Genomic DNA, 12,516 nt, shown 5'->3' with positions numbered 1-12,516 from the left:
TGTGTGATGCTAGCGATTATGCTGTAGGTGCTGTTCTAGGGCAAAGAGTTGATAAGAAATTAAATGTTATCCATTATGCTAGTAAGACTCTAGACAATGCTCAAAGAAATTATGCTACTACTGAAAAAGAACTTCTAGCAGTTGTATTTGCTTGTGATAAGTTCAGATCTTATATTGTTGATTCTAAAGTAACTATCCACACTAATCATGCTGCTATTAAATATCTTATGGAAAAGAAAGATGCTAAGCCTAGACTTATTAGATGGATTCTCTTGCTACAAGAATTTGATTTGCATATTGTTGATAGAAAAGGAGCTGAGAACCCCGTTGCAGACAACTTATCTAGGTTAGAGAACGTTCTTGATGACCCACTACCTATTGATGATAGCTTTCCTGATGAACAATTAAATGTCATAAGTACTTCTCGTAGTACTCCTTGGTATGCTGATTCTGCTAATTACATAATTGCTAAATTCATACCACCTAGCTTCACATACCAACAAAAGAAAAAGTCCTTCTATGATTTGAGACATTACTTTTGGGATGACCCACATCTTTATAAAGAAGGAGTAGATGGTGTTATTAGACGTTGTGTACCAGAGCATGAACAGGAACAGATCCTACGCAAGTGCCACTCCGAAACTTATGGAGGACACCACGCGGGAGATAGAACTACACATAAGGTATTGCAATCCGGTTTTTATTGGCCTACTCTCTTCAAAGATGCATGTAAGTTTGTCCTATCTTGTGATGAATGTCAAAGAATTGGTAATATTAGTAGACGTCAAGAAATGACTATGAATTATTCACTTGTTATTGAACCATTTGATGTTTGGGGCTTTGATTATATGGGACCCTTTCCTGGCTCTAATGGATATACACATATTTTAGTTGTTGTTGATTACGATACTAAGTGGGTAGAAGCTATTCCAACTAGTAGTGCTGATCATAACACTTCTATTAAAATGCTTAAAGAAGTTATTTTTCCGAGGTTTGGAGTCCCTAGATATTTAATGACTGATGGTGGTTCACATTTTATTCATGGTGCTTTCCGTAAAATTCCTGCTAAATATGACATCAATCATAGAATTGCATCTCCGTATCACCCATAGTCTAGTGGTCAAGTAGAGTTGAGTAATAGAGAACTCAAATTAATTTTGCAAAAGACTGTCAATAGGTCTAGAAAGAATTGGTCCAAGAAACTTGATGATGCATTATGGGCATATAGAACTGCATATAAAAATCCTATGGGTATGTGTCCGTATAAAATGGTATATGGAAAAGCATGTCACTTACCTCTTGAACTAGAACATAAGGCATATTGGGCTATTAAAGAGCTCAACTATGATTTCAAACTTGCCGGTGAGAAGAGGTTATTTGATATTAGCTCACTTGATGAATGGATAACACAAGCTTATGAAAAAGCCAAGTTGTTTAAAGAAAAAGTTAAAAGATGGCATGACAAAAGGATACAAAAGCGTGAGTTTAATGTAGGTGATTATGTATTGCTATACAACTCTCGTTTAAGATTTTTTGCAGGGAAACTTCTCTCTAAATGGGAAGGCCCCTATGTTATCGAGGAGGTTTATCGTTCCGGAGCCATATAAATCAACGACTTTGAAGGCACAAACCCGAAGGTGGTAAACGGTCAAAGAATCAAACATTATATCTCAGGTAATCCCATAAATGTTGAAACCAATATTATTGAAACTGTAACCCCGGAGGAATACACAAGGGACACTTTCTAGAACGTTTCAGACTCCGAAAAGGAATAGGTATGTGGTACGTAAGTAAACCGACTCGAATTTTTTAAGGCAATATTTCTCCATTTTGGAATATTTAGAAAAATAGAAAATTAAGTAGCAGTCCGGGAAGGACACGAGGGCCCCATGAGGGTGGAGGGTGCGCCCTACCCCCCTGGGCGCGCCCCCTACCTCGTGAGCACCTCGTGTGCCTTCCGGACTCCGTTTTCTTGCACGATACGTATTTTGGTCGGTAAAAATTCACTATATATTCTCCCGAAGGTTTTGACTCCCGTATCACGCAAATATCCTCTGTTCTTGTTTTGGGTTGTTCTCTGTTAGGGTTGTCAAGGCCAGGCATCATCTCGTCCCCCTCCTCCAACAATGGTGACAAAGATGCTTGGCTAATGAAGATAGAGCTGAAGAGGGAAGAACCTATGGAGATCAACAAGGATGTGAAGGAAATATGCCCTAGAGGCAATAATAAAGTTATTATTTATTTCCTTATATCATGATAAAAGTTTATTATTCATGCTAGAATTGTATTAACCGGAAACATAATACATGTGTGAATACATAGACAAACTAAGTGTCACTAGTATGCCTCTACTTAACTAGCTCGTTAATCAAAGATGGTTATGTTTCCTAACCATAGACAAAGAGTTGTCATTTTATTAAACGGGATCACATCATTAGTTGAATGATCTGATTGACATGACCCATTCCATTAGCTTAGCACCCGATCGTTTAGCATGTTGCTATTGCTTTCTTCATGACTTATACATGTTCCTATGACTATGAGATTATGTAACTCCCGTGTGCCAGAGGAACACTTTGTGTGCTACCAAACGTGACAACGTAACTGGGTGATTATAAAGGTGCTCTACAGGTGTCTCCAAAGGTACATGTTGGGTTGACGTATTTCGAGATTAGGATTTGTCACTCCGATCGTCGGAGAGGAATCTCTGGGCCCTCTCGGTGATGCACATCACTTAAGCCTTGCAAGCAATGTAACTAATGAGTTAGTTGTGAGATGATGTATTACAGAACGAGTAAAGAGACTTGCCGGTAACGAGATTGAACTAGGTATTGGATACCGACGATCGAATCTCGGGCAAGTAACATACCGATGACAAAGGGAACAACGTATGTTGTTATGCGGTCTGACCGATAAAGATCTTCGTAGAATATGTAGGAGCCAATATGGGCATCCAGGTCCCGCTATTGTTTATTAACCGGAGACATGTCTCGGTCATGTCTACATTGTTCTCGAACCCGTAGGGTCCGCACGCTTAAGGTTTCGATGACAGTTATATTATGAGTTTATACGTTTTGATGTACCGAAGGTTGTTCGGAGTCCCGGATGTGACCACGGACATGATGAGGAGTCTCGAAATGGTCGAGACATAAAGATTGATATATTGGAAGCCTATGTTTGGATATCGGAAGTGTTCCGGGTGAAATCGGGATTTTACCGGAGTACCGGGAGGTTACCGGAACCCCCCGGGAGCTATATGGGCCTTAGTGGGCCTTAGTGGAAAAGAGAAGGGGCAGCCCAAGATGGGCCGCGCGCCCCTCCCCTCCCTTGGTCCGAATAGGACAAGGAGAGGGGGCCGGCCCCCCTCTCTCTTTTCCCCCCTCCGCGAATCCTATTCCAACTAGGATTGGGGGGGGGAATCCTACTCCCAGAGAGAGTAGGACTCCTCCTGGCGCGCCTCTCCTAGGCCGGCCACCCCCCCCCCCTTGATCCTTTATATACGGAGGCAGGGGCACCCCAGAGGAACACAAGTTGATCCACGTGATCATATTCTTAGCCGTGTGCGGCGCCCCCTGCCACCATAGTCCTCGATAATATTGTAGCGGTGCTTAGGCGAAGCCCTGCTACAGTAGTGCATCAAGATCGTCACCACGCCGTCGTGCTGACGGAACTCTTCCCCGACACTTTGCTGGATCGGAGTCCGGGGATCGTCATCAAGCTGAACGTGTGCTAAAACTCGGAGGTGCCATAGTTTCGGTGCTTGATCGGTCGGGCCGTGGAGACGTACGACTACATCAACCAAACGCTTCCGTTGTCGATCTACAAGGGTACGTAGATCACACTCTCCCCTCTCGTTGCTATGCATCACCATGATCTTGCGTGTGCGTAGGAAATTTTTTGAAATTACTACGTTACCCAACAGTGGCATCCGAGCCTAGGTTTTATGTGTTGATGTTATATGCACGAGTAGAACACAAGTGAGTTATGGGCGATATAAGTCATACTGCTTACCAGCATGTCATACTTTGGTTCGGCGGTATTGTTGGACGAAACGGCCCGGACCGACATTACACGTATGCTTACGCGAGACTGGTTCTCCCGACGTGCTTTGCACATAGGTGGCTTGCGGGTGACAGTTTCTCCAACTTTAGTTGAACCGAGTGTGGCTACGCCCGGTCCTTGCGAAGGTTAAAACAGCACCAACTTGACAAACTATCGTTGTGGCTTTGATGCGTAGGTAAGATTGGTTCTTGCTTAATCCCGTAGCAGCCACGTAAAACTTGCAACAACAAAGTAGAGGACGTCTAACTTGTTTTTGCAGGGCATGTTGTCATGTGATATGTTCAAGACATGATGCTAAATTTTATTGTATGAGATGATCATGTTTTGTAACCGAGTTATCGGCAACTGGCAGGAGCCATATGGTTGTCGCTTTATTGTATGCAATGCAATCGCGCTGTAATGCTTTACTTTATCACTAAGCGGTAGCGATAGTCGTGGAAGCATAAGATTGGCGAGACGACAACGATGCTACGATGGAGATCAAGGTGTCGCGCCGGTGACGATGGTGGTCATGACGGTGCTTCGGAGATGGAGATCACAAGCACAAGATGATGATGGCCATATCATATCACTTATATTGATTGCATGTGATGTTTATCTTTTATGCATCTTATCTTGCTTTGATTGACGGTAGCATTATAAGATGATCACTCACTAAATTATCAAGATAAAAGTGTTCTCCCTGAGTATGCACCGTTGCCAAAGTTCGTCGTGCCCAGACACCACGTGATGATCGGGTGTGATAAGCTCTACGTCCATCTACAACGGGTGCAAGCCAGTTTTGCACACGCAGAATACTCAGGTTAAACTTGACGAGCCTAGCATATGCAGATATGGCCTTGGAACACTGAGATCGAAAGATCGAGCGTGAGTCATATAGTACATATGATCAACATAGTTATGTTCACCATTGAAAACTACTCCATTTCACGTGATGATCGGTTATGGTTTAGTTGATTTGGATCACGTGATCACTTAGAAGATTAGAGGGATGTCTATCTAAGTGGGAGTTCTTAAGTAATATGATTAATTGAACTTAAATTTATCATGAACTTAGTACCTGATAGTATCTTTCTTATGTATGTTTGATTGTAGATAGATGGCCCGTGCTGTTGTTCCGTTGAATTTTAATGCGTTCCTTGAGAAAGCAAAGTTGAAAGATGATGGTAGCAATTACACTGACTGGGTCCGTTACTTGAGGATTATCCTCATTGCTGCACAGAAGAATTACGTCCTGGAAGCACCGCTGGGTGCCAGGCCTGCTGCTGGGGCAACACCAGATGTTATGAATGTCTGGCAGAGCAAAGCTGATGACTACTCGATAGTTCAGTGTGCCATGCTTTACGGCTTAGAATCGGGACTTCAACGACGTTTTGAACGTCATGGAGAATATGAGATGTTCCAGGAGTTGAAGTTAATATTTCAAGAAAATGCCCGAATTGAGAGATATGAAGTCTCCAATAAGTTCTATAGCTGCAAGATGGAGGGGAACAGTTCTGTCAGTGAGCATATACTCAAAATGTCTGGGTATAATAATCACTTGATTTAGGTGGGAGTTAATCTTCCAGATGATTGCTTCATTGACAGAATTCTCCAATCACTGCCACCAAGCTACAAGAGCTTCGTGATGAACTATAATATGCAAGGGATGAATAAGACTATTCCCGAGCTCTTCGCAATGCTGAAAGCTGCGGAGGTAGAAATCAAAAAGGAGCATCAAGTGTTGATGGTCAACAAGACCACTAGTTTCAAGAAAAAGGGCAAAGGGAAGAAGAAGGGGAACTTCAAGAAGAACAGCAAGCAAGTTGCTGCTCAAGAGAATAAACCCAAGTCTGGACCTAAGCCTGAAACTGAGTGCTTCTACTGCAAGCAGATTGGTCACTGGAAGTGGAACTGCCCCAAGTATTTGGCGGATAAGAAGGATGGCAAGGTGAACAAAGGTATATGTGATATACATGTTATTTATGTGTACCTTACTAGAGCTCGCAGTAGCACCTGGGTATTTGATACTGGTTCTGTTGCTAATATTTGCAACTCGAAACAGGGACTACGGATTAAGCAAACACTGGCAAAGGACAAGGTGACGATGCGCGTGGGAAATGGTTCCAAAGTCGATGTGATCGCGGTCGGCACGCTACCTCTACATCTACCTTCGGGATTAATATTAGACCTAAATAATTGTTATTTGGTGCCAGCGTTGAGCATGAACATTATATCTGGATCTTGTTTAATGCGAGACGGTTATTCATTTAAATCTGAGAATAATGGTTGTTCTATTTATATGAGTAATATCTTTTATGGTCATGCACCTTTAAAGAGTGGTCTATTTTTGATGAATCTCGATAGTAGTAACACACATATCCATAATGTTGAAGCCAAAAGATGCAGAGTTGATAATGATAGTGCAACTTATTTGTGGCACTGCCGTTTAGGTCATATCGGTATAAAGCGCATGAAGAAACTCCATACTGATGGGCTTTTGGAACCACTTGATTATGAATCACTTGGTACTTGCGAACCATGCCTCATGGGCAAGATGACTAAAACACCATTCTCCGGCACTATGGAGAGAGCAACAGATTTTTTGGAAATCATACATACAGATGTATGTGGTCCGATGAATATTGAGGCTCGTGGCGGATATCGTTATTTTCTCACCTTCACAGATGACTTAAGCAGATATGGGTATATCTACTTAATGAAACATAAGTCTGAAACATTTGAAAAGTTCAAAGAATTTCAGAGTGAAGTTGAAAATCATCGTAACAAGAAAATAAAGTTTCTACAATTTGATCGTGGAGGAGAATATTTGAGTTACGAGTTTGGTGTACATTTGAAGCAATGCAGAATAGTTTCGCAACTCACGCCACCCGGAACACCACAGCGTAATGGTGTGTCCGAACGTCGTAATCGTACTTTACTAGATATGGTACGATCTATGATGTCTCTTACTGATTTACCGCTATCATTTTGGGGTTATGCTTTAGAGACGGCCGCATTCACGTTAAATAGGGCACCATCAAAATCCGTTGAGACGATGCCTTATGAACTATGGTTTGGCAAGAAACCAAAGTTGTCATTTCTTAAAATTTGGGGCTGCGATGCTTATGTGAAAAAGCTTCAACCTGATAAGCTCGAACCCAAATCGGAGAAATGTGTCTTCATAGGATACCCAAAGGAGACTGTTGGGTACACCTTCTATCACAGATCCGAAGGCAAGACATTCGTTGCCAAGAATGGATCCTTTCTAGAGAAGGAGTTTCTCTCGAAAAGAAGTGAGTGGGAGGAAAGTAGAACTTGACGAGGTAACTGTACCTGCTCCCTTATTGGAAAGTAGTACATCACAGAAACCTGTTTCTGCAACACCTACACCAATTAGTGAGGAAGCTAATGATAATGATCATGAAACTTCAGAACAAGAAACTACTGAACCTCGTAGATCAACCAGAGTAAGATCCGCGCTAGAGTGGTACGGTAATCCTGTTCTGGAAATCATGCTACTAGATCATGATGAACCTACGAACTATGAAGAAGCGATGGTGAGCCCAGATTCCGCAAAATGCCTTGAAGCCATGAAATCTGAGATGGGATCCATGTATGAGAACAAAGTATGGACTTTGGTTGACTTGCCCGATGATCGGCAAGCAATTGAGAATAAATGGATCTTCAAGAAGAAGACTGACGCTGGCGGTAATATTACTGTCTACAAAGCTCGACTTGTCGCAAAAGGTTTTCGACAAGTTCAAGGGGTTGACTACGATGAGACCTTCTCACCCGTAGCGATGCTTAAGTCTGTCCGAATCATGTTAGCAATTGCCGCATTTTATGATTATGAAATTTGGCAGATGGATGTCAAAACTGCATTCTTGAATGGATTTCTGGAATAAGAGTTGTATATGATACAACCGGAAGGTTTTGTCGATCCAAAGGGAGCTAACAAAGTGTGCAAGCTCCAGCGATCCATTTATGGACTGGTGCAAGCCTCTCGGAGTTGGAATAAACGCTTTGATAGTGTGATCAAAGCATTTGGTTTTATACAGACTTTCGGAGAAGCCTGTATTTACAAGAAAGTGAGTGGGAGCTCTGTAGCATTTCTGATATTATATGTGGATGACATATTACTGATTGGAAATGATATAGAATTTCTGGATAGCATAAAGGGATACTTGAATAAGAGTTTTTCAATGAAAGACCTCGGTGAAGCTGCTTACATATTAGGCATAAAGATCTATAGAGATAGATCAAGACGCTTAATTGGACTTTCACAAAGCACATACCTTGACAAGATTTTGAAGAAGTTCAAAATGGATCAAGCAAAGAAAGGGTTCTTGCCTGTGTTACAAGGTGTGAAGTTGAGTCAGACTCAATGCCCGACCACTGCAGAAGATAGAGAGAAAATGAAAGGTGTTCCCTATGCTTCAGCCATAGGCTCTATCATGTATGCAATGTTGTGTACCAGACCTGATGTGTGCCTTGCTATAAGTTTAGCAGGGAGGTACCAAAGTAATCCAGGAGTGGATCACTGGACAGCGGTCAAGAACATCCTGAAATACCTGAAAAGGACTAAGGATATGTTTCTCGTATATGGAGGTGACAAAGAGCTCATCGTAAACGGTTACGTTGATGCAAGCTTTGACACTGATCCGGACGATTCTAAATCGCAAACCGGATACGTGTTTACATTAAACGGTGGAGCTGTCAGTTGGTGCAGTTCTAAACAAAGCGTCGTGGCGGGATCTACATGTGAAGCGGAGTACATAGCTGCTTCGGAAGCAGCAAACGAAGGAGTCTGGATGAAGGAGTTCATATCCGATCTAGGTGTCATACCTAGTGCATCGGGTCCAATGAAAATCTTTTGTGACAATACTGGTGCAATTGCCTTGGCAAAGGAATCCAGATTTCACAAGAGGACCAAACACATCAAGAGACGCTTCAATTCCATCTGGGATCTAGTCCAGGTGGGAGACATAGAGATTGGCAAGATACATACGAAGCTGAATATAGCAGACCCGTTGACTAAGCCTCTTCCACGAGCAAAACATGATCAACACCAAAGCTCCATGGGTGTTAGAATCATTACTGTGTAATCTAGATTATTGACTCTATTGCAAGTGGGAGACTGAAGGAAATATGCCCTAGAGGCAATAATAAAGTTATTATTTATTTCCTTATATCATGATAAAAGTTTATTATTCATGCTAGAATTGTATTAACCGGAAACATAATACATGTGTGAATACATAGACAAACTAAGTGTCACTAGTATGCCTCTACTTAACTAGCTCGTTAATCAAAGATGGTTATGTTTCCTAACCATAGACAAAGAGTTGCCATTTGATTAAACGGGATCACATCATTAGTTGAATGATCTGATTGACATGACCCATTCCATTAGCTTAGCACCCGATCGTTTAGTATGTTGCTATTGCTTTCTTCATGACTTATACATGTTCCTATGACTATGAGATTATGTAACTCCCGTGTGACGGAGGAACACTTTGTGTGCTACCAAACGTCACAACGTAACTGGGTGATTATAAAGGTGCTCTACAGGTGTCTCCAAAGGTACATGTTGGGTTGACGTATTTCGAGATTAGGATTTGTCACTCCGATCGTCGGAGAGGTACCTCTGGGCCCTCTCAGTGATGCACATCACTTAAGCCTTGCAAGCAATGTAACTAATGAGTTAGTTGCAAGATGATGTATTACGGAACGAGTAAAGAGACTTGCCGGTAACGAGATTGAACTAGGTATTGTATACCGACGATCGAATCTCGGGCAAGTAACATACCGATGACAAAGGGAACAACATATGTTGTTATGCGGTCTGACCGATAAAGATCTTCGTAGAATATGTAGGAGCCAATATGGGCATCCAGGTCTCGCTATTAGTTATTGACCGAAGACATGTCTCGGTCATGTCTACATTGTTCTCGAACCCGTAGGGTCCGCACGCTTAAGGTTTCGATGACAGTTATATTATGAGTTTATACGTTTTGATGTACCGAAGGTTGTTCGGAGTCCCAGATGTGATCACGGACATGACGAGGAGTCTCGAAATGGTCGAGACATAAAGATTGATATATTGGAAGCCTATGTTTGGATATCGGAAGTGTTCCGGGTGAAATCGGGATTTTACCGGAGTACCGGGAGGTTACCGGAACCCCCCGGGAGCTATATGGGCCTTAGTGGGCCTTAGTGGAAAAGAGAAGGGGCAGCCCAAGATGGGCCGTGCGCCCCTCCCCTCCCTTGGTCCGAATAGGACAAGGAGAGGGGGCCGGCCCCCCTCTCTCTTTTCCTCCCTCCGCGAATCCTATTCCAACTAGGATTGGGGGGGATCCTACTCCCAGAGGGAGTAGGACTCCTCCTGGCACGCCTCTCCTAGGCCGGTCGCACCCCCCCTTGATCCTTTATATACGGAGGCAGGGGCACCCCAGAGGAACACAAGTTGATCCACGTGATCATATTCTTAGCCGTGTGCGGCGCCCCCTGCCACCATAGTCCTCGATAATATTGTAGCGGTGCTTAGGTGAAGCCCTGCTACAGTAGTGCATCAAGATCGTCACCACGCCGTCGTGCTGACGGAACTCTTCCCCGACACTTTGCTGGATCGGAGTCCGGGGATCGTCGTCGAGCTGAACGTGTGCTAAAACTCGGAGGTGCCGTAGTTTCGGTGCTTGATCGGTCGGGCCGTGGATACGTACGACTACATCAACCAAATGCTTCCGTTGTCGATCTACAAGGGTACGTAGATCACACTCTCCCCTCTCGTTGCTATGCATCACCATGATCTTGCGTGTGCATAGGAATTTTTTTGAAATTACTACGTTACCCAACAGGATGAAGGGATCAAGAAGGCCACGGAGAACCAAGCTCGAGCAACAGAAGACATCCTTCAACTTGATCACAACCTTCTTACCCCAACTGAGATCGAAGCTTTCCAGATGATTGAGTTAACTCATATTCAAAACAAGTATCTCACAAGTGAAAATATTTTGTTGAAGGAGCATATCTTAGCACTCAAGGGCATTATTCACAAGCTAGAGGACCTCTTACGCTCGATGTGCGACTATCCATCACCACCTTCTTCACCAACCCAGGAGACATAATCACATGGGTATGGGCACTCCCCTTGGCAACTGCCAAGCTTGGGGGAGGTGCCCCGGTATCGTATCACAATCACAACTCATATCTTTACTGTTTTCCTTAATTCGATCCTATTAGTAGTATTTTGATCTAGTAGAATAAAGTTTATGTCATGATCTAGTTTTAAGTTTTGCTTTATGATCTCTCTATGTAATCGAGTCCGTCAAGGGCTTGGTTTTCTTGCTATGATCTTGGGTGAATAAAGAAAATAAAAGAGAAAAAGAATAAAAAGAAACAAAAGTTCATATTAATCTTATTGATAGTAATGACTTCACACAGAAAGAGTGTGATGACTAAAAGTTGTTGGGAGTTGGCAGGCATAACTTTGGTCATTTTTGCAATTAATAGGAAGTAATAAGGAAAGAGAGGTTTCACATATAAATATACTATTATTGACATCTTTTATAATTGGGAACACTCATCAAAATATGACATGCTAAAGAGTTGATGTTGGACAAGGAAGACAACGTAATGGGTTATGTTTTCTTATATCTGAGATAAAGTATGTTGTCATGGATCATCCAACATGTTGAGCTTGCCTTTCCCCCTCATGCTAGCCAAATTCTCAGCACCAAGTAGAGATACTACTTGTGCTTCCAAATACCCTTAAACCAGTTTTGCCATGAGAGTCCACCATATCTACCTATGGATTGAGTAAGATCCTTCAAGTAAGTTGTCATCGGTGCAAAGCAATAAAATTTCTCTAAATATGTATGATTAGTGTGGGAGAAATAAGCTTTATACGATCTTGTGATGTGGAAGTAATAAAAGCGACGGATTGCATAATAAAGGTTCATATCACAAGGGGCAATATAAAGTGATGTTCTTTCGCATTAAGATTTTGTACATCCAACCATAAAAGTGCATGGAAACCACTGCTTCCCTCTGCAAAGGGCCTATCTTTTATTATTATCTCCTACCTTATGCAAGAGTCATGGTGATCTTCACCTTTCCTTTTTACATTTTATCCTTTGGCAAGCACAGTGTGTTGGAAAGATCCTGATAGATATATCTAATTGGATGTAGGGGGGCATGAGTTATTATTGCTAACATTACCCTTGAGGTAAGATGTTGTGGGGCGAAACTATAAGCCCCTATCTTTCTCTGTGTCCGATTAAAACTCCGTAACCACAAGTATTGCGTGAGTGTTAGCAATTATGAAGGACTAGATGATAGTTGAGTATGTGGACTTACTTTTTAGCTCTGACATAGACTCTTTCTGATGTTATGATAAATTGCAATTGCTTCAATGACTGAGGTTATAGTTTTTTGGTTCTCAATAATGTTTATGATTCATACTTTTGCATT

Source organism: Triticum urartu, chromosome 5 (genome assembly GCF_003073215.2).
Source record: "Triticum urartu cultivar G1812 chromosome 5, Tu2.1, whole genome shotgun sequence".
Lineage (NCBI taxonomy): Eukaryota > Viridiplantae > Streptophyta > Magnoliopsida > Poales > Poaceae > Triticum > Triticum urartu.
This window is presented reverse-complemented; position numbering follows the sequence as displayed.